Genomic DNA, 22,500 nt, shown 5'->3' on the forward strand with positions numbered 1-22,500 from the left:
ATCATTATGCAAATCAAACATAAAAACTTTGACCAGTCAGTCAGAAAGAAAGGTCATTAACATGAACGTTTGAAATGTCATGAGGAGCATTTCCTGTTTTGTTTTGAAATTGGTTACATGATGAGTTGGCATAGGATTAAGCATCATGTAAAGTTGTTCGCGTTTGACTAGAAGCTTGGAACCAGTAGGTCAAACATAGCAGCACGTAATAAAAATAAAATGTTAAACGTTGGATCAAAACCAGTTGTCCAAAAGATGGCTCCAAACAATAAAAGGGATAATATAAATGTCAATATCTCGGTCAACCGTTTAAGAAATGTATTTATCAATTATTTATAGAACGTTTATGATGCTTTCAATGAAAGGAGCAGTACTATACACAATTGATGCGGAGCTCGAACCTTTTCGATAGTGGAATATGTTTTTCAAAATATCTTGATCAAGATGGCGTTTATCTTGCGAGCGAATCTGAGACGAAGACAACGCGTTTAAAGATACAATTCTAAAATGCTTTATACGGTTTTGAATAACGTTTAAATCTGAGAGTGAAATTTGATCGATTTTTAATTGTGATGTAAACTAAAAGTCAACAATAACCCTCAAGTCTGCAAACTGTAATCCATAAAGACATTGTATTAGACATTATCGTGCCACAGCTGTGTTTTTGTATTACAGGCAACATACTAGAATCGTTTATCCACAACTGTGACTTAGAAGAGGACCTTAAAACTCCTAAGGCTAAACTAGTGGGTGAAGTAGACAGCGTTCCAAGTTTTATTGTTCAAGGTAACCATTTTAACAGTTGTGTATTAGTCAATTCTAAAAATTAAATACTATTTCAAGAAAATCATTTTTTCATGAATTTTTGATGCAATTTCAAGTTTTATCAGTTATCTAACATTAAAATATCCATTTGATATTTTCACTGCAAACCCAGGAGTGAAATTATCATATTTAAGAACTACTTCAAAAATCCACTGTAGTTACGTATCCTTGATTATAACACGTCACTTTTGAACCAGAAAATGTTGCCAAAAATAATGATTTGATATTTAAAAAGGTAGCATAAGTTAAGATAGATATATTATTTGGAAAAAAACACAACTAAACGATTATCAGAAAAATCGTAACTCTGGTCTTCAAATAAGTTCTTGAACTTTGAAACTGAATGTTAATACATTTGCTTTCATACAAAACAAGTTATAGACGGTAAAAACTGCTCGAACATTAACACGATATAACATATAAAGTATCGATCAAATATCGTTTTGAACTGTTTGTCTTTGTAATACGAACTTCCCGAAAATTCACAAACCAATTAACAGTTTAACTGATAATTGTTTTTTACCCCAACCGCGCCAAATAAATCTCAACAACTTAGCGTGGTCTTCCCTTTTGACCTGGAAAACGACCATCAGACTGGTCTCTGACAGTGAAGTATGACTGAATACCTATGTATTATGAAACAAACTCTAAGCGTAGGAAATACGTTTTTATCGAATGTTTATCCGCAAATAATTAGCTTACATGTTCGACCTTTAAAATCTTCATTTACCAAATGGAGGCAAAGTAACATCGTTATGTATTCATGCCCAGTTAAATTTAATAATGCTTTCATGCATTTACTGTTATTATTTGCAACAAAGATGCATTAATAAAGTTCATTGCTTAATGTTTTATAAATGACAATTGAATAATAAACTATATATGAGAACTTTTTCTCATCGTTAATAGAACATTGACAGCTACGTCATCAGCTATAAGTTTGCCTGAGGGGCGTCCCTGGGGTAGCAGCGTAGAAAACACTCTTTTAAAAAACATGAACTTAAATACTAATAAAACTTCGAAATAGCCACGAAAGTAAAGGAAAAATGTTGATTTCAATGAAAGATCATATTTAATTTTACTCGTGATCATAGAAAAAAACATATACTCCTATGACACTCGTTCATTGAAAAAGAAAACATTCTCTATCTAATCCTTTATTAACGTTGAGTTTACTTTTCATTAACCACGCCTAATAATCAGGCATATACCTCAATTAATGTTAGACAACACAATATGTTACCTCTACTTATAAATACAAGTTATTGTGTCTCGTTTATAGGTCATGCAAAGCTTATATGGAATAAAAACAACCGCACGTTCACTGAAAACAACTGCATTCATCTAGAACTTGAAGGGGAAATTTTCATACGAAAACCAGGATACTACATAGTTTCGTCAACGCTGAATATCAATGCCATGAGAAGGAACACTACAACAGAAACATTTAGTCACAACGTTAATCTACTGTCCCACAGAATTGGATCAACTGAAGTTCTTATGCAACGCAAAAGATCCATCACAGAATCGGACGAAGGTGATTTTACAAGCGTTATGTCTGCAGTTTTCAAGCTTCAAATGTATGATAGGATCTCTGTGTCTGTGAGCCATCAAGAGTATGTAGCACGTAACTCTTCTACTGACAATTTCATTGCATATTACACGTATGATTTAAACTAAAGTAATAATTGAAAAGACAAACGTATTATAATTGTTATTAAGTACGTCCTGTTTGAGGAGTTAATGACATTTGTATATGTTCTGACACCGCATGAGTACAACATCGCGAAATTGATTATAAAACAATTTGGTAATTTATTGGAAGTTTTTTTACACCGAATATCAACCATGATGAAGGGAAAGCTTGTGATGAAGAACAAACTGTCTTCTGGCTGCATTTACCAAAATGCTCGCTTGTTCAACAAAAGTCCATTACGACATCTTTGAAAAACAACTCATTTGTTTGTTGTATTTTAGTTCAGTCTCTTCAGTACCAGCACTCGCTAACTATGAATCGTATATTTTATGAGACTAATATTACCTCAATATATTCATTGGACACTTTAAAATGAAAAGATGTTCATTGTATGTTTACATTGCGATGGCTACTTATGGATTGTGTGCAATTATGTCTTTATGTTTATTTCAACGCACAATGTTGTTCTTTTGTATATACATTAAGAACTATATGTATGACATCTTTTATTGTACCTTAATACTCTTAGAGACACCTCCTTTGTAAACGTACATGTTAAACAAAACTGGGCGTTAATGGTCGACCTGATTCATTGGTTTTAGTAATATTTGGTTAAATTATAACAATGAGACAAAGTGTTTTCCAATGCTTAAACGAAGAAGACGTGATCAGTTAGTTCAACAATGGTTTGATATTGTTTTTTCAAAGAGTAAATTAGAGTACCACGTTAAGTTTCAAAAGGTGTTCATAAATGAACAAAAATATATAGAAACCATTGATAATGAGTACAATAGAATTGCTTAGTTAATACTTAGATTGAATGCAAATTCATTAGATACAAGAACGGAAAATGTAAACTATGAAATACCAATACGGTTGAATCAGAGTACCACTTTTTTTTAAACTGACCTAAGAACTTAATATAAGCTGAATCGATCTTTTAACACCATTAACAAATTTGTATCTATCAAGTCTAGTATTAACAATCGGAATATTAGAATTCTTTCAAATTTGAATGTAATGCAAATTGTACTGATGCTCTCCCTGTCGTAGCTTCTTGATCTGATGCAATGTTTTATTTAGTTTAGTCGGAATATTAGAAATATTTCATATTTGAATTTAATGCTATGACATATTATACTGATGCTCTCGCTGTCGTAGCTTCTTGAGCTGATGCAATATATTGCTTATTTGTTTTGATATTTATGTATTTTCTTGATACTCATCAACTATAAATATGTTTATTTTTTCTCGTGTGTGGCCATCTGTGTTTATTTTATGATATACAAATGACATTATGTCAACCGAAACTACATAACAAGATTTTCAACTGAGCAATTTATCAGCATTGTTTAAATGATATAGTGCTACTGTAGTAACGACCGATGTTAAATTAATACTCAGTCGTTTAAATTAAACTAAACAAGACAAACATTGGATTTCATAAGAAAGTCAAATATATGTTATAATTTATACTAAGGGGGTATAACAATGGGCTTAATTTTTTCCCTGAGATTTCATTCTGAAAACGTAATTATTTCTCAGGAAATTCACGATCTCGATTTATTAGTCCTGATTTCATTTGTACTTGTATATTTACTCGCTTATTGTTGTTACTTATGCCATGATAAAAAGTTATCATCTTGTTTTTTGTTTAAGTTCATTTTTTGATTTGCTGAAAGTATGTTTGCCACGCATTTGGATATGGGTAGTCTACAAAGGGGCACTACTTTAGCGAGTGTTATGACTGTAAACATGTGCATCAATTACAGTCGCTGTAACCGTTTGAATGGTAGCAAGGATATTGCTAGGTTTAAAAATTCAGCCCGTACATCAAAGGTGTCCCTGAGCTTTCTTGAGCGAGTCAGGTTTTGAAGTAAGATATCGTATTGGAACAGGTCTCACGGGAACAGGGATAAGCCTATCTGTAAGACAATACACACATGCAATAACCTTCGTTTTAATGAATATAAATTTATCGTATATAATCTGCCATTACCGTAACGGGTATCCCCGTCAAGTTTTCCAGTGAAATAAAGTATTGACACAGGTCTGACGAGCTTAATAAGTACAGGGTTAAGCCCAGCTGCAAAACAAAACACACACATGCTATCAGGTCTAGCTAAAATTCACTGACACTAAATAAGAAAGGACGAAATAACCCAGGCCATTTTAATATTGGTAAAAAGGCCATATTTCTAAACTCGTTTATAATTTTGAATCGTCAGCTGATGACTTAGTTCAATACACACTTACAACCAATAACATATAAAGGAATGAACCAACTTAATTGTTTCCTTAATAAAGCAATGGAAACTATAGAGACAAGACCAGTAGTCTGACCTTTATCCAATATCCCGTTTAAAGGCAGAAAGATCCACATCAAACACTAAACGAAAAACTGACAATGCCACAATACAATAAACGTTACCTTAACACCAATGGTCATTGGTAAGTTTTAGGGTTAAAGCATTGGCACGGTTTATCAAAACTATGTTAATTCAATGGAGGTTTAAGACATTTTGAAAGCGTTAAACCGCTCACTTGACTCAACATTTATCGATAAATTATTAAATTTTCAATGACATTTTAGCATCAATAGGCACAAGATATATGTCACAGAACGGAAACAAAATGAATATACAAAATAAAATACTGCTGCAATAAATTATATTTTCATCACCCTATTGCAATACTGCGTTTAAACGATTAATAAAATGAACATATCAAGGCACTGGTGTCCTAAACTAGTTAACTAGCAGTCAATACTGTATCTAAAGTATGTTCTTCACCAGCCATTTGCAAGTTAGGGAGATATTTCGTTCATCTCGATATCGATGTTTCTCAAACGTAATTAGGATACTTGGTGTTTTTTTTCTTTGGTTTTACTGGTAATTTACGGCAATTATTGTTATGACATTATTGAGGTTAATCCGTCAAGCTTTTAGAGTAGTTGTTCGGAATTAAACATAAAAACATGCGTTTATGGTCATGGTGTATGGTTGTTTACTTTTTCTGTCATATCCACTGATTTTATTTAGTCTGTGTTTCGCGGTTAAAAGGGGTCAACGATATGGACTTGTAAACGGACAAAGCATTTTGCGCAAGACCGCCTAATTTTGTTTGATGAATGTTTTAACGCGTGTCTTGCGTAGGAATATCTGAAAAATTCGTTTCATTTTTATTCGAAACATGATATTAAGCAGCTAATAAGTTAATAGGACATGGCAAGTACCGCTGACAAATTCCGTCTTAGATGGGAAATTTAATCGCCTTATTGGAAGATTTATCGCATCTCTTGTCGTTAAAGGAACGCAACAAAGTTTCATGAAACGCGCTATCGCTTCTTGGAAAATTTGCAAGCATGCTATTAAATCCGTACATTTACATTTCAAAGAAGTATTCATCACGAATGAAACTTAGAAAATAATTTTCAGTTGCTTACAATGAATTGTTAAAAAATGGTATTTGGCAATATACGTAAAGGCCGATTGTATAACGTCGTATACCATTGTGTATATGACGTCGCGTTAATCCAATCAGAGCGCACTACTGAGATTAATAATGCTTCATAACCCCTTTGTTAATTATTCAGTGCCGAATTTTGATTTTATATGTAAAAGGTATTTAAAGGAATAAATACATTAGCCGGTTGGTCAGAGGGGTTATGTTTACCATTTAAAGGGGTGCTGTAGAGTTCAATGTTAATTTACGCAAGCATCGATACGTGATATCAAATCACAGATCATTCCATTAACGCAGTAGTTATGCCTTCAAATATTTTCACTGTTTTTATCACTACCAATTAAATTAATCAAAGTTGACTTCGATCTGCCTTCGTTCTTTTGCAAAGTAGTGCGGAAGTAGTTTGAACCTGCGCAATGCGCCTATATGTGATATGGTATCGGCATACGGAACTTTTGTCCAGACGTCCATATGTATTAATGTAGTGTTTAATAAAAAAAACTGTACACGTACGAATTTAAAAGAGAATAATACAAGAGGGCTCATTTAATAAGGTAATTCATGAAACGGGATATTTTATAACTTTGATGAAACGAGCCTTGACGAGCTATATCATTTTTTGTTAACGAGAATAATAAATTCCGTATTGAATGACAATTCGAATGTGATTCTTAAAACAAAATTGCCCTAAAGCGCGCACATCATAACTGTATTGTATTTTTGATTTTGTTTTTAACTGTAACTGAGTTGTAATTTTAACATTTTCGATTGAACATAAGATTTTAAGCGATCGAAAACAATAAACGGTGGAGGTGTTTCATAACGTCAAAACATGAAATATTACTATGTATTTTATCCAAGTGTATCGCACTGACTTAATTTCGTTTAAGGAATGAATTGCAGGGTTGATGTCATTATCGGGGTATGAACGCAATTGGGCTGGTCAAAGTGTGTGGAGTCCTTCGGAGTCCATGCGTACTTTGACCAGCCCAATTGCGTTCATATCCCCGATTATGACATTAACCCCGCAAATAGAACGACCCGACTGTAACCGGAAACATTTTTTTTCAAATAACGTCACACTAACGCGGGAAAAGATCAACCACTTGAAACGACTTTTAAACGCAAAATTGAAACTCCTATGGCATTAATACATTTAAAATATAATAAATTAACACTTTCTAAAATGCTGATTTATATTTTACGGGACCTGCTGACACAATGAAAACTTTAACAAGATAAATAGTTTTCGTGTATATTGTTATGCGATGAATTGCGAACCGAACATATATATTTGTGGTTTTCGACGCTACCCTTTTATCAAAAGCCGCTGTCGTTTTTGACCGATTTCAATGGAAAATTATTCAAAATGTTTAACTCCTTAGATATTATTTCAAAACCAAAGAAAAGGAAAACCAAAAACGTCATTTCGGACTTTTTTATGTTTTTAATCGCTTATATCGGGAAGCTAACTTCTGTACGCCAATTTACAATCCATCTATTATTTTCTATCACAAATATTATGTTAAATGTAAAAACCGCGTGTTCTGGATGAATCATGAAGGTACAGAAAAATTGATAGCAAATTGGATATACGTTATAAACGTCGCACCAACATTGAGGAAATCAAATGGATTTAACATAAACATATCGCAGGAACCTTTAACTTCTCGTTTGATATCTTAAACCTGTTAAGTTGAATAAATGATCACTATATGCTCGTCATAACCGGCGGGTGTAAAGTCTATCTGAATTGCATTTTTGACAAATGCACATCTAGAGTCAGTTTACGGTTTGTTTTCCCCTCCAAATGTCAACATCCGTTGTATGGAATGGGGTAAGTGTATAGAATAAAATATCTTCCAAAATAATGCTAATTAACTTTCGTTAACGTTGAAACACGAACTTTGGACACTCGAGCTTCGCTACAAACAGTGTAACTAACAATACGCATTTCGGAATAATAGATGGAGGTACGGAATTTGTTATTAACAGTAATCTTTTAACAATTAACGAAGTATTTCAAATCACATGATCTTTTTTAAATATCAAGAATATAGATCATATACACATACAATTTAATTCATCTTAAATATCAATAGAAATACAAAATATACAATATCTCTGTTCTCAAGGGTTTTCATTTCTGGCATTTCTATCTACCAGTTTGAATTTTAAGTGGATTAAGAAAACGTCTAATATTTGTAAAATATAATCGAAATAATTTCGGTAAATCATTCAATACTTTAAATTATTCCGGAGTATTTCAATTTCTTTGCATATCATTAGCAATCTCTTGTTGTATCAATAGTCTTGCTTCAGGTATCTAACACTCTATTTACAATTTAACACAAAACACATCGAATTATCAAATATTCATTAAAATAATAACCAGTCGATAATTCCTTTAACAAGGTATAACCAAATGTATTACCAATTATCTCTTATATAACTTAAATATGATATTTCGCATTTTCGCCATTCATTTTATGTTTAAAGATGAACCTTCAGCAATATTTTGCAATGCATATTATGTATTTCTTCAATTTCTGAAGATTATGAATGAACAAAGATTTCACAAGCATGCATGAATTAAAACGATTATAAAATGTATTCAACGAGTTCAGGAAATGTGTTAGTAAAAAAGCCTTTTAAGCTTACTCGCACGGGTTGAATCCAATCGGATATATCTGATAATTTTTGTGCGAGGGTTTTTATCACATTTTTTACCTGTGAAAAACAAAAACCAGTTTTATCCGTGCCGCTGACGACCCAAAACTCACAAAACAATGGGTAACAACAGCTATTTCGGATCTTACGAATTAATAAAGAATGAATATATTAAAGAATGAATATGGAGATGAATTGTAGTAAGAATCACACTATAAACAGTGAAATCAATAAAAAATTGTTTTCTTTAAATGTAAGGCATCATGCTTGGTTAAATAACTCACCGAAGAACATAAAAATGAATTTCTTGAAATCAAGAGGACATATTATGTTTTATCTAATGATGTAAATGAGAAATGTATTGATTCATTCAAACAAATCCTTTTCATAAACACAATAGGAGAAACAAATGTATAAATTGATGGAATATTACCAAATAATCAGTTATATTTTGCAAGTTTTTAATAACATACTTTTCAGTATTTACTATATTTTGCCAATACTTTATCATTATTATTTTATACAGATAATAAACTGCACGTTCGCCATCAACAAATGTTACATGGAATCTGTCAATAAACAAATATTGACTTGACCTGACCTTGTGCCTCTAAACCACTGGCAACATAAGTATATTGCACGTTCGCCATCAACACATGTATTCATGTACAGGTTCTCTGGTGCATGTTTGTGTGGGCCTTGACCTTCTGCCTCTGAATCACTGGCAACATAAGTATATTGCACGTTCGCCATCAATACATGTATTCATGTACGGGTTCTCTGGTGCGTGGTCTTTTGGACCCTGGTCTTGTGGCACTGAATCACTGGCAACATAAGTATATTGCACGTTCGCCATCAACACATGTATTCATGTACAGGCTCTCTGGTGCATGGTCGTGTGGGCCTTGACCTTGTGCCTATAAACCACTGGCAACATACGTATAGCACGTTCGCTTTCAACTCAAATATTCATGTACAGGCTCTGTGGTGCATGGTCGTTTATGTTCTGACCTTGTGCCTTTAAACATACATAAATATATTTTTGAAGTTTCGACTACTATGATGTGTCCTGTATTTTTCATTCAATTATTGTACCACGATAGCGTTTTGAAATGTATGTATGTATACTTTCGATTTCATACACATAATATAGAATACAATCGTCAAACACTTTTTCTGTTCTACGCCAGTAGCCCAATACTAACTAACGCCAAGAGTTACATGTCCCGTATTTCGTGTTTTTTTTGTCAACTACGGCCATACTCTTTGCATGTGCATAATAAAACATGCATTGCCAATTATTACCAAACTGAAAATAAACTGAATACGGTACACGTACCATCGATTGGTATTAAGCAACTGGTGTAGAACCGGAGGGAGCACTGCCTCATAGATCACCGAGAGGAGAGGTGCGTGCTATACCTCTACGTTGCTTGTATCTACATAGAGTCTACAAAGTGTCTTATATTTGAAACTGATTGGGACGACACCTCAATAACCTGCAAGTACGGTAAGTTTATTGTACGCGAAAAGTCGAGTTCGTTTCCTTCACTGGTTTACTTAGTTAAGTTTCTATCTTTTACTGTGCTAGGAAGAGTTTGTTTTTGGTTTGATATATGTTCTTTTAATGTAATGTGATGACAACAAGGCGTTGTCATTAATCATCAATGGCTGTTGACACCAGCTATTTTACAGTTTTGTTTATTGACGCAAGTCCATAAGGAAGCATTTTTAATGTCCAAGTACCATTAGTTGTGAGATGAAGGCGTCACATTATCGTCGTAGATCAAATTAAAATGTCTTGTTTTATTAGTATATAGTATAATTTATAAGTATAAATTGCCTTTAACACTTTCCCTAGAAAATGGCTTTAATAAAGATCTTCCTTCGCTTATTAGCTACATTATGGATTGAGTCCTTTCACGACTATAAGTGTATTTATATGCCAAACTGGACTTGTCTCTGTTTTGGATGTTATCAATGGCTTCAAGTAACTTGACATAAAGTAAGCGTAAATGACAAGTTCAAGCTTGTTTGTCTTAAAAGAATAATGTGGTAGTCAGTGTTTAAAGAAATATTTTCCGTACAGAAGTTTGGTTTGCGTGACAACGGAAAGGATGAGTATGCACGATTTCTAGTAGTGCCCGATATGCTACTAAATTCCAAACCTGTTCATGGCGCCATTTGTCAATAACCTTAATTTCCAAGGGAGTTGAAACCGCTTTTGAATTAGTTTCAATGACTTGCCAATAAGGTCCTTTGAACCTATTATATTTCTTGGGGAAATGAAAGTCTTTTATTTTTAAATTGTTCACGATAATTGAAAATTAAGAACCTCCTTAAATAACAAAACACGATAGCACTTTTTTACATTTTTCACAAAATGTTACGATGCAGAGCACTTCTCAGTTTTACTCAATTAATCATCGATCTTTATTTTCGTTATCAACGTATGCAATCCTAAACAAGTGCTACTATTCAAAGAAAACATTGTCATATAACCCAAACTTAATGGCAATGTCGACGAAACATATGTATGCAAACAGATGCCTGATCTGTTCTATGATGTAAAGCTACAGAAACGGGAAAATAACTTATGTTATCTTAAAGTTTGACATTTCATGCAGTTTTACTGCTGTCAAGTAACTGCTGCAAATAACAGAATAAGGCGTTTACATTAAATTGAATTATTTCGAATGATAATTTCTGCCTTGATAGAACGTTAGATCCGCGAGAACAAATATATATTGTATGATTGCACAGGCCATTTGCAGTGCACCCATTGGGGAAATTGACGATTTCCAAATTTAAATAAAAAGTCCTATAATTTACATTCCGAACTTAATGATTCTAGCAATAAATTTACCAAGTTTTAAAAAGGTTCTATTTCCTTAACTGACAATAATGTATCATATCAAATCTTCTTCAAATAAACAAAATGTCATTTTGTTTCTAAACCTCGGAAAATCGCTTGCATACGTTTGCAGTAAATGGGTGCCCAATTTTTGGAGCAAATTGAGATAATTACATGTTTTCAGTACATATGCTTTTTCCTACCACATCTAGCGACCAGTATCTGCATTTAAGCGGCAATCCTGATTGGTTGTTTGGGTCAAATGACCGAATCTTCGAGATTACACAATAGCATACATTTTACAGTAAACACAACTTGGGGTACAAACTATACAAACGTGTAACGTGCCTAAATGTCGGACGGTGCGTTATGGTGACAGACGTTTCCAGTCAGCATCAGCTAAGTTATGGAATGCCCCCCCCCCCATCTGACATCAGAGACTGTAACACCTTGCAAAAATTTAAGAAGGCTCTGAAAACTCACTATTTTATACAGTATTATGGACGATAAGTATTTTATTATTTTATTTCCGAGTGCATAGATGTATCCGGGATTTAACTGCTTGTTGTTACTTTATCTTTAAATTTTATTGGTTTTCACTAACTCTGAAATTATTTTATTATTTTATAGTTATTTCAAACATTTTATATCATATTAATTTTGTACATATGTATTATGCATAAACACTTTGTTTTAATTGACTAGCGTTAATATTGTTACAAGCATTTTCGTTTGTCTATTGTTTTATATTACATTGTAAAGCACTTTTGAACATATTTTATGTATGAAAAGAGTGCTATTGAAATATGGTATATAATAATAATAATAATAATAATAATAACTTGACGTCATTATGTTTGCGCCTTAGAGAATACAGTAGAATTTAATAGCATGCAATACAATATCTCCAAAGGTTGCTATTTTCGGAATAAATTCATAACCAATTGTTTTCCATAGTTGCTTCGAAATGATAACGTTCAACACCGTTGTATTTGTAGTAATATCAGTAGTAGTATCAACATTTGACGCGTATGCTTAACACTGTATCAGTAAAGATATTGGCTACGTTTAAAAAACGCATACTAACAAGCATCCTTTTAGTAGTTGGTGTTTTCATATTTGTGTGTGCTATTTGTAGGGAAAGACTGTTTTTGCAAAGAATTTCATTCTATTCAATATGCAATTGCTATATAACTTATCACATCGAATCTGGTTGGTTGTATGTTTTTATGTAGTTGACGATGTGTTTTGAGAACATTTTTATGAGACAAATTGTCTAATGTTTTGTATCCTATATCATTAAAACCAAAATGTAAATAAGTTATCCCACACATGTGCCATCATGTTATGAGACATGACAAAACAGGCGCGTTTAATAGGCATAATGTGTGATAATATTTCTGAGTTTGGAGCATATTTCTTTTGATTCATGATCACAACAATGACGAAAATATTTAATGCTACAAATGAACGTCTAATTTAAATTTATAACAACACTTAGATTCTGTGGTCAAGAATAACTGTGGGCTGAAATTGTTGCCTAATTGATATATTTGTGACAGCATTGTTAACAGTATTTTTTTACGATCGGAAAGATAATATGTTCCTTACATTGCAAGCGTATAGATGAGGATACACAGTTTAATTGTTTCAATCCTCATTGCTGAAAATAATTAAATTGTGTGCACTTAGAATAATAGTCACATAACTATAATTGAGATTAAATTATTAGTGTTTAATTATTGTATTTAAATTTTAAATCAATTTTACAGTGATTGATTTCTCGTATTTCTTTTTTTAAGTATTTCGGGGCGACCGGAAGGCCAAGTGGTAGAGTGAATGCGCAAAATTATAAAATGCTCATTTTCGCCCAACAACTTAGCACGTCACGCCATTTGGCGCATTCATGCATTTTTGCATTCTATGCCTTTTGCACAAAATAATAGAAATCAACCCGATAGATGCTGCTGATATTTCGAAACATGTTCTAAAAATAAAGATGTAGGACGAAACAAGTACTTTACTTTTACAATTTGTGATTCTAGCAAAATATCAAACTCAAATTATTGATCTTACAATATTTTTTCTTCGGAATTTCGTTGGCAGGACGGCCGCAGTAAATCGGTAAAATAAGAAGTAAGCAGGATACGGCAGTTATTGTTAAGAATATCATTGTACACAATAAGTTATTGATGTATTACTTAAAAAAAGATTTTGTTGCCAAAATTTCAATTATGTTCAAAAACATCATTTCGATGAAAAGAGTATTTCGAAGAAAATAAAAAGATAATTTTGAAGAAAAAAAGAAAATCGTCCGTTAAAAGAGTTCGTACAAAAACACCGCAAAATACTTTGTTATTTTAGTTCCTATCTTTAAAATCATACACATTAAGCTCATATTTTATGCTTATTTTTCCTGTTAATCCTGTTATGAGTTATACTTACGTATAGCCTTTTAAAACAATGAATTTGAAAGGAGTCAACCAGGACTCCTGTCAAGGTTCGTTTCGAGGAAATATTCAGATTTGTAATACACTGACTGTACAAATTCAACGACTTATCAATCTCAATTTGTTCTTCTGTTTTGTATCCACAAACGTGTTTCTTTAGAAAATCTGGTTGTCATATATGAAAGTAAAATGACAAAAGGTGTGATAAATGCATATATTTCAAAGTTAAACGCTTGTAATGGAACTGAATAAACTCCGTCTCGGATATTCTAAACTGTGCCTGAGAAAGAATAATTTCAGACATATCGTTTCATAGTTATTACCTTTGTGGCAATATGGATATGTTTTCCGTTTCGTTCGGCACGATAATAAAATCGTTTCATTGCGAGATTGTAGGATGAGATATACTGTTTATTAATTGCTACTCTTTTCGCTTTAATAATGCAATGCTGTGTTTTATAATAGCTCTTAAATGATGAGGCGTCAACAATATACGATGAAGTAAGTATATAATGAAAATTGAACATTTATTTGGGAAAATAATCCTACACAATGGAAAAAGCAGCATGAATAACATCTTAAATACTTCACTCTGAATCGAGTACCAATTAGGTGAACCTATAGAAATAAACTTAAAATTATTTGTTAAGCAAAATGTTATCTATTCACTATTACATTGATTCGATGTCATCTGATATCGGTATTTGTTTATCTTCTATTATTTAGACATGTTTTATCTATCTCTATTTTTTGTTCCTGGTGATTCTCTTAACATACTTGGAGATAGTGTGATAGGCGTACATTTCATAACAATATTGACGCGCGATATAAAGATCATTCGTCAATACGAAACACAATGTATTTAGTAACTCTGTAAGAAAATAACTTTATATATATATTGTACGTTGAATTACAATATTAAAAGGAAGTAAACTTTAGTTTAAACGATAGAAGTGCTTTCTTTACCCACCCATTTGTTGACTTGCGTTATCAGGGGGATACTTCAATAAGATGTATATAAGAAGAACATCACATGCAGTCAAAATTTAGAAAAGCATATTTTTATTAACAACTAGAAACAAATTCAGTGCTCGAAAGTTTAAACATCAACCCATTCAATGAACAGGGTCAGAGAGAGTTTATGAAGCAAGTTATCACAACATTAGTAAATTTAAGGTTTAAAACCAAATGCTAATGGAGTCTTAAATAACAAAAAAGCAACATGGATGCGAATCATCTCACTAAACGAGCTGGTTGTTAAGAGCCATACAAATTACCGCCTATCAAATGCCCGGGTGTATTCTTCACTGTCATGCGAAGACAATTTATAAAAACATACTAGGAAAACTATCCAGTCTCTTATGAAAGGGGATGGTTGTTCTAAGATCCAATTACCGCCTATATATTCAAATTTCCGGGTGTATTCTCCACTGTCATGCGGAGAGGACTTTGTTTTCTAAAAATCAGGAAAACTATCTTAATTCTTTACATGATAAAAACATAAAGTGATCATCTTACGAAAGTAGATTGTTGTTCAACGCGCCATACAAATTACCGCTTTTATATTTAACATGCCCGGGTTTATTATTTACTGTTAATCCGGAGACGATCATAGCTGGCTGGTATGTTAAACACACGGTGGGGAAATTTTTAGCTTGTTGGAATATTTGTTAATCTAAAACTGAATTCTGCATGATGAAGTACATTTATATTTTATTTTGTGTCCTTTTAATGAACGTTAAAATATAGAAATCAAAACGAATTATTGGTATCTGTTTGCAGTAATGTACTACTGCTTAGAATATTTCAAATAATACCACCAGTTTAAGTATATTTCTTAACATGATACAATTTGAAGGATAAAATTCAATGACTCCATGCCTGCTTTGCTTTCCTAATTTATGCTTTGATAAAATGCATGGATTTAAAAATGCGCCCCCCTCTAATTTAGAATCCCATGTTATATGATTATTGTATATCAGTTTACAAAGTCGCGTCAGGTATAATAGTGCATTTTACTATAAAACTCCGATTCTTTATTGTGCGCGACAAATCAAGATTTCAAAAGATCGTTCCCAGATAAGAAACAAAGAATAAACTTTGGTCTGGACATTTGATGAGGGCCAGCTGGTTTCTACGAGTGCATTAACAACTATACGTCGCAATAGTCGTTGAGACATTGCAGTGTTTGGTAGTTGATCAGAATGTGAATGGATGTATTTATTTATCGCTTGTATTTAATTCGTGTTGAGATACAATTTTGATGATCAAAATAGTTGAATTATTAACTGCTTAGCTAGCAAACTGTGTTATACTACATCCGCGGTAAGTTTATGATACTCAAGTTTAACCTTGTTTAAAAACATGCATGATACTGTTATAAGGGACATTATGATAGAACGCTTTTCTGACTATCTTTATCACGTCGAATTCAGTGTGGAAACGTGTATCGGCGAGACGGCGTAGCGAACAAGAACGTTATTAATCGTTATTTCAGTATATTCCTCTATTAAAATGTCTTCTTTGATTTTTCCATGTTTAAACATACTACTTTTAGTTAAAATCAACGAAACTGCACTTAGGTTTTTCACAACATTTCCCGGAAAGTAAATCTTATAAATGATTTAGTGCATTTGTTTCAATATGAATACAAACAAGCAATTAAATACATTCGAAATGATAATTATATAGTACATTCCTGAAAAAATGTGTTAAAATATTAAGTAAATATTGTAAACACCTTAAAAACATCAGTATTTAAACGGTAGCACTCAACACATGCTACCATGCTGATTTGTGGTCGACGATTTTCTATTCTACACTTCTTTTTAAATTTTGCGGTCTAAGGCTTTAAATCCAACGCATACATTATAGCTTCATCGCTTGAATTTCAGATAATTATATATTCCTTGGGCCTACCTGGCCATAGACGATGTTTGTTAACGCTTAGGAAACTAGTTTATTAAAAACACACGACGCAGACGACTCAGACGCCAATGGCGACGACGCCAATAGTATCACAATAGCCCGCCCGAATGATATATCATTTAATTTATTACAAAAAAATGCACGACCCAGTTAAGGGGTAATTTAATCAGTTTTTCAAAAGACCTTTACTGATACTTCATTAATACGTGAACTTGTCTAGTCGACATGTTTTATGTCAATTAAATATGGAAAAAAATCTTTTGGACGTAATAAAACTCCACAAATTAATTAAACATACTGACATGTCAATAAGACATAATAACATTTCAGTAAGACATAAAGACATGTCGATATGACATTATAACATGCCAGTTAGACATAATCACATGTCTGTTAGACAAAATAAAAAGCCAGTTATTCATAATAACATGTCTGTCTGACATAATATCTTGTCAGTTAGACATAATCACAACGCATACTTAACATATCACAACCGGTGGCGTTACTCATGCAAGCCTAATACAGAGTGCACTATATAAACAAAACCGTGGGAATTAGGTCATGAACTGACAACGGGATAAAAAACCATTTGAACTAGATCAGTTACGTTGTGTTTATTTACAACTGTTGAATTCGAAAGTGAACGATTGAAACAGCACGCCTATCGATAAACAAATGTTTAAATCCCTTTCATATTTTAGTGTTTAATGGGAACGATTATAGAGTTAACGTTTTATTTATTTTTAGCGTTTAGTCTAGGTCTTACTAACAGTGCATGGTTAACCGATTAAAATACTTTTAAATCGGCCATTCAAGATTGTTCTATACATTGTAGTGTAGGGGGCTTACCATAGTTTCGCACTAGTACGACGTACTTGACACAAATATATATATGAAAAATGTGGCCTAAACTGGATTCAGCTATTGTCAATATTTTTTTCTGTTCAAAATATACCTTGTACCATTGGTTTAAAATTGGGGATTTACCATGTCAATAAACACAGTCATACTGATAGTGAGCAACGTGACAACAATATGACCTTTCATTCAGTAGAACAAGCCTTTAATTGAAATTTAAACCATGATATTAAAATACCCATACGGATAAAACTTTGTCTCAAGTTGCAAACATTCTGATACAAAGATGTATGAATTTCAATTACAAATACAAAAACATAATATTTGACAGGTGTTGCGTTACATAACACAATCGTCTGTAAACAATGTTAAGCTTGCACATCCGTAAAAGTACACGTTTCTGTGGGCGCTCTACACCTTTTATCAAATGGATTTACTCGAAATGTGTTAATAGGTCAGTCATATTAGATTTTGAGTTCAAACAAATTCCTTCAGAAACTGTTAATAGTGCAACATGTAGGCCTTAACTTCTTTGAACAAAATACAGTAAATCCCCAAAAATCCCCGTTTGCGTTTTCGAAATGTAAATGTTCCCTTAATCTTATGTAATACACAATGACCGCAACGTTACACCATACATCGCGTTTGCGATTATCACGGCAATGTTAAGCCGGTGCCTATGTAAACAACACCAAAGTCGAACTTATTTTCGGCTAATTTAACGATGAAATGGTATTTCAATGACCCTAGAAGACATTGTAAGTATAACGTGACTAATATAGTTTGTTCATATAACACATATCTCTGCAAAATGTTATTTTCATTTCGGAACTTTGAGTCATTTGCACGCACACAGGTAGCAGACGACGCATTGGCAAGTTTGCTGTTTATTGATTATTGGAGTAGGTTAAACTAATGATTTGGATACTTTTTACGTTAAAAGTGTGTAAGCTGTGTATTTGGAAACTATCGATACATGTTTTTAAATTAGACGAAATATTGTGATTTTAAAAAAACTGGTTTTCGTCGATTTTTTTTCTATGGAAGCGCAGTCGGGCCATTGCGAATTATACAACAAATGTCAAAATTTGCTTTTCTTTTCTAAACTTTTCTTTGATTTACATTTTTGGCGTTGTTTGATGTTTTCAAGTAGACATGTATTAATATATAGATATTTACCTCTCTCTATAAATATAAATCAGCTATTTATCACTTAGTAAGACCAGTATTATTTTTCTACAGATTAAATTGTCTGTGTTTTAATATGTTTACAGTTCTTAAATTTATATTTAAGGAAATCTTGATGCCCCATGAAAAGTAAAATGTTCCAAGCTTGAAAATGATTTTCCTGCCTACAATGATGAACAGATGTAGCTAATGATCTACATGTATGAATCAACTAACTGATGACATAAATTAAGTGAGTGTAATGTTGTGTTTTGTATACATTTAAGTACATAATCATTTTAAAGGAGTTGAATTCCATATATATTTTTACTGTTCATGGACGGAATACAGGTACTGAAAATTTTATTATATGTATAATATTTATATCATTGTTGGAACTTCTTGACAATTCATGCTGTTTTAATTGCAGTGTGGCAGTCTGTGTGTTTGCAAATTGGGCTAACATGAAAAACCAGTGTATATCCACGTATTCTCTGCAGACGACAGAAAACAACCAATATGAACAATATATGATTTTACAATAACAGAAAATGAGGTAACAACAGATCTCAAAAAAATCTTCTTACTATCGTTGCCTTGATAAGCCTTAAATATATATATATATATATATATATATATATATATATATATATATATATATATATATATATATATATATATATATATATATATATATAAAATAGACAAATACTTCATACACCAATGCAATATAATCACTTTTAAGTAAACTATACTAGGCTCACGGCTCATTCTGTAAATAACTTACTTCTTTATAAGTAAAGAAGCTTTTGAAACCATTCAAGGAAAGAAAGCAATATTTTTTAACAATTATAAATTGAAAGCAAAAATCTTCTATGGTGTCATATGCTTTTGAGTTAACCATGGCTTGATTAATATATGACCTTAATATATAATAATATTACTATCTAATTGTATGTTACAGTAAGAGCGCCTTCATAAGTGTGTGTGTGTGTTATGTGGGGTAACAGATGACAAACCAGTTGTAGTTCTTTGAGAGAAGGGATGTCAAGGTCTTATACAAACAAGCAAGATAAAAGATACTGAATGGGTCGAGTTCTAAATTTATCATGGATATTACCATGAACCTTTAAAGTACGTATATGTATAGGTATGATTGTCATGACTGATTGTTAATTTGTTTATTTGCTTGAATTAATGAGGAATTAAATGTTTAGAATGTATAGAATTAAAAGGTTTAATGTCGAGTAAAACACATTATATATGGGTCAGAAAGAACATGCTGAGTTTCATTATTTTGATCATTTCAGGTGAAGACCTACATGTAACACCTGGGCAGATAGTACATACAGAGTGTAGGAAACGTTAGTCAGCCTGATGTAAGACTTCAGCAGAAAACAAAAGATGTCACCAGCCCAAGAACAAGAAAATCCTCTGAAGAAAATTTTGACTTTCAGACAAAATGTTTGTTTTGTGGAACAAACGCTATATTTTCTAACAAGAAAAGAGGTTTCAATGTTCAGCCTGTTAGAATTTCAAAATTCCATAAGATCTGTGTGTAAATCTAGGGGTGATGAATGGGAAACAATTTTAGGCCGCCTTGAATGTGTATGTCATTTACCAACTGCTGATGCTCAATACCATCAAACATGCTGTTCAAATTTGGTTGAACAGATGGAAAGTTCTGTAATATGGCGACGATGCAGTGTCGATATGAAGAAAAAGATACTTGTTATTTTGGCTTAAGTGGGATAATCATTGATCTAAATGAAAAAGCCAATGTTGTTACTTATAAAAGTGAAGCACATTCTATATTTCACAACTTTTACAAGAGAAGAGAACATGGTGACAGTGAGTCCGAAAAAATGCTATCACTGCAGCAAAACTCAGTGAACGACATTAGATCTACGGAGTGTGACAAAACTGAGTATCCTTCATCAGCGCACATAATGTCAATTGAAGGCAATAGGAAAATTGTACCAGATAGTCTACAGGTGTTATTGAAGCAGCTGATTAAAACTCCAAAAGGCTCATAACATCTTAAGGACAAGCTGTTGTTCAGGCTGCGTTGCCAAGAAGCGTTATATGTCCTTTTCAGTTAGGTTGGGAGTTCAGTTGCATCATCATTATGGTTTAAGGTTTTTGATTGAAACTTTTAATAGCCTAGGCATTTGTTCATCATATCAAGAGGTTCAGAGATTTAAACTAGTGCTGTGATCTCCCAAGAGCATACCATACACAGACAGGACGATTTGTTTGTATAGTTCACTGGTGACAATGTTGAACACAATACTGGAACACTAGATGGTCATAATACGTTTCATGGCATGGGCATTGTCGCAACTGTAACCCCTAGAGATGATAAAGTGTGTGTAGTTCCAATAATACGTACAACGAGCGATGTCCTCATCAAAATCTTTTGTTCTTATTGTCCTGATGTATTATTGCTTAAGATTGTTATTTGGAAAATGAAAAATCTATGAGTCTTATACTAGTCTTAAACTGCTGCATCCAATTGAACATACTAGTATATGATATCCACATTAAGAAGAATGAAATTTGTTCATTTTGTAACTACTTAATCTATGCTGCATCATTCAATGTTAGCAAATAATATCACGTGACATGCCTACCCTGGTATAGTAATACAATTAATCATATGTCTATGATAGTGTAACATAGTGGAATGTAACCTTACCATATGCTGTGATGTTACCTATTTCACATTATTTTGACATGAATATGATTTAATACATTTGGTCATTGTTTATAATGCCGCCTTTTTCATTAATAATGGAAAGAAAATATTAGCTATGATAACCTCTTTGTTTCTAACACAATTGTAAAATCTATGGGTGGGGAAATGACACTCATTGTATTGTTTGATAGTTAAATTGTAAATTCTATTTAAAGAAGTAAAATCACATTTATTAAGAACTGATATACCTAGTCAGTATAATTGTAAATGAAATCGTACATGAAATATGTATTGACAATAATTAAATTGCTGAAAAGAAATAAAATGTAAAATTATTGTAAAAAAATATTGTTTTATTTGCATTTTATTATAGTAGAATGTAACCTCAAAAATATCCGTGTTCCGCAACTAGTTTTGATTGGGATTTTTTACCACAATTTCCATACATATTGTATAACATTATGACACTTTAGTTTTTTTCTGAAGGAATTTGTTTGAGGTTGGCTGGGTATTTAATCTAAAATGACTGGCCTATAAGGTCATTATTGTTCGTTCACCTAGTGTGATTGTACACATACGTGTATGATGCCAAAATTGCCATGCGAGTGGCATTTATGAAGACTGTCATACATTCATACATTCGCCATATTCATAAAAAGTATTGCCCGCTTGCAGAATGATGTTGAGTTACAGTTAATTAATAGTTTGCTTACCGATCAAACTGATCGAGTTGCACGTTAATATTACATAAGAATACACAAATTTCATTTAACATGGGGTATTATGTCGATGAATAATTAAAAGATAAATTAGAACGAATGACAACAAGCGCGAGGATAGACCCAAAACTGTCGACTTTGCTTTCGCGTATTGTCAAGTCTTAGATTTC

General features: G+C 32.5%; 1 protein-coding gene across 4 annotated transcripts in view; it reads left to right on the forward strand.

Moving 5' to 3' along the window:
- Nucleotides 1-22,500, forward strand: part of LOC128223930 (uncharacterized) — a 73,353-nt gene that overhangs the window by 36,926 nt on the left and 13,927 nt on the right. For 2 of the 4 annotated variants that reach the window (XM_052933413.1, XM_052933415.1), the window contains exons 10-11: nt 676-786; nt 2,108-4,169. The gene's annotated coding sequence lies outside the window, so the exon portion shown is untranslated. Of the gene's footprint in view, nt 1-675; nt 787-2,107; nt 4,170-16,270; nt 16,286-22,500 lie in introns of those variants that run through there. The other 2 variants (XM_052933416.1, XM_052933419.1) reach the window with 2 other exon arrangements.

Source organism: Mya arenaria, chromosome 17, assembly GCF_026914265.1.
Source record: "Mya arenaria isolate MELC-2E11 chromosome 17, ASM2691426v1".
NCBI classification, from domain to species: Eukaryota; Metazoa; Mollusca; class Bivalvia; order Myida; family Myidae; genus Mya; species Mya arenaria.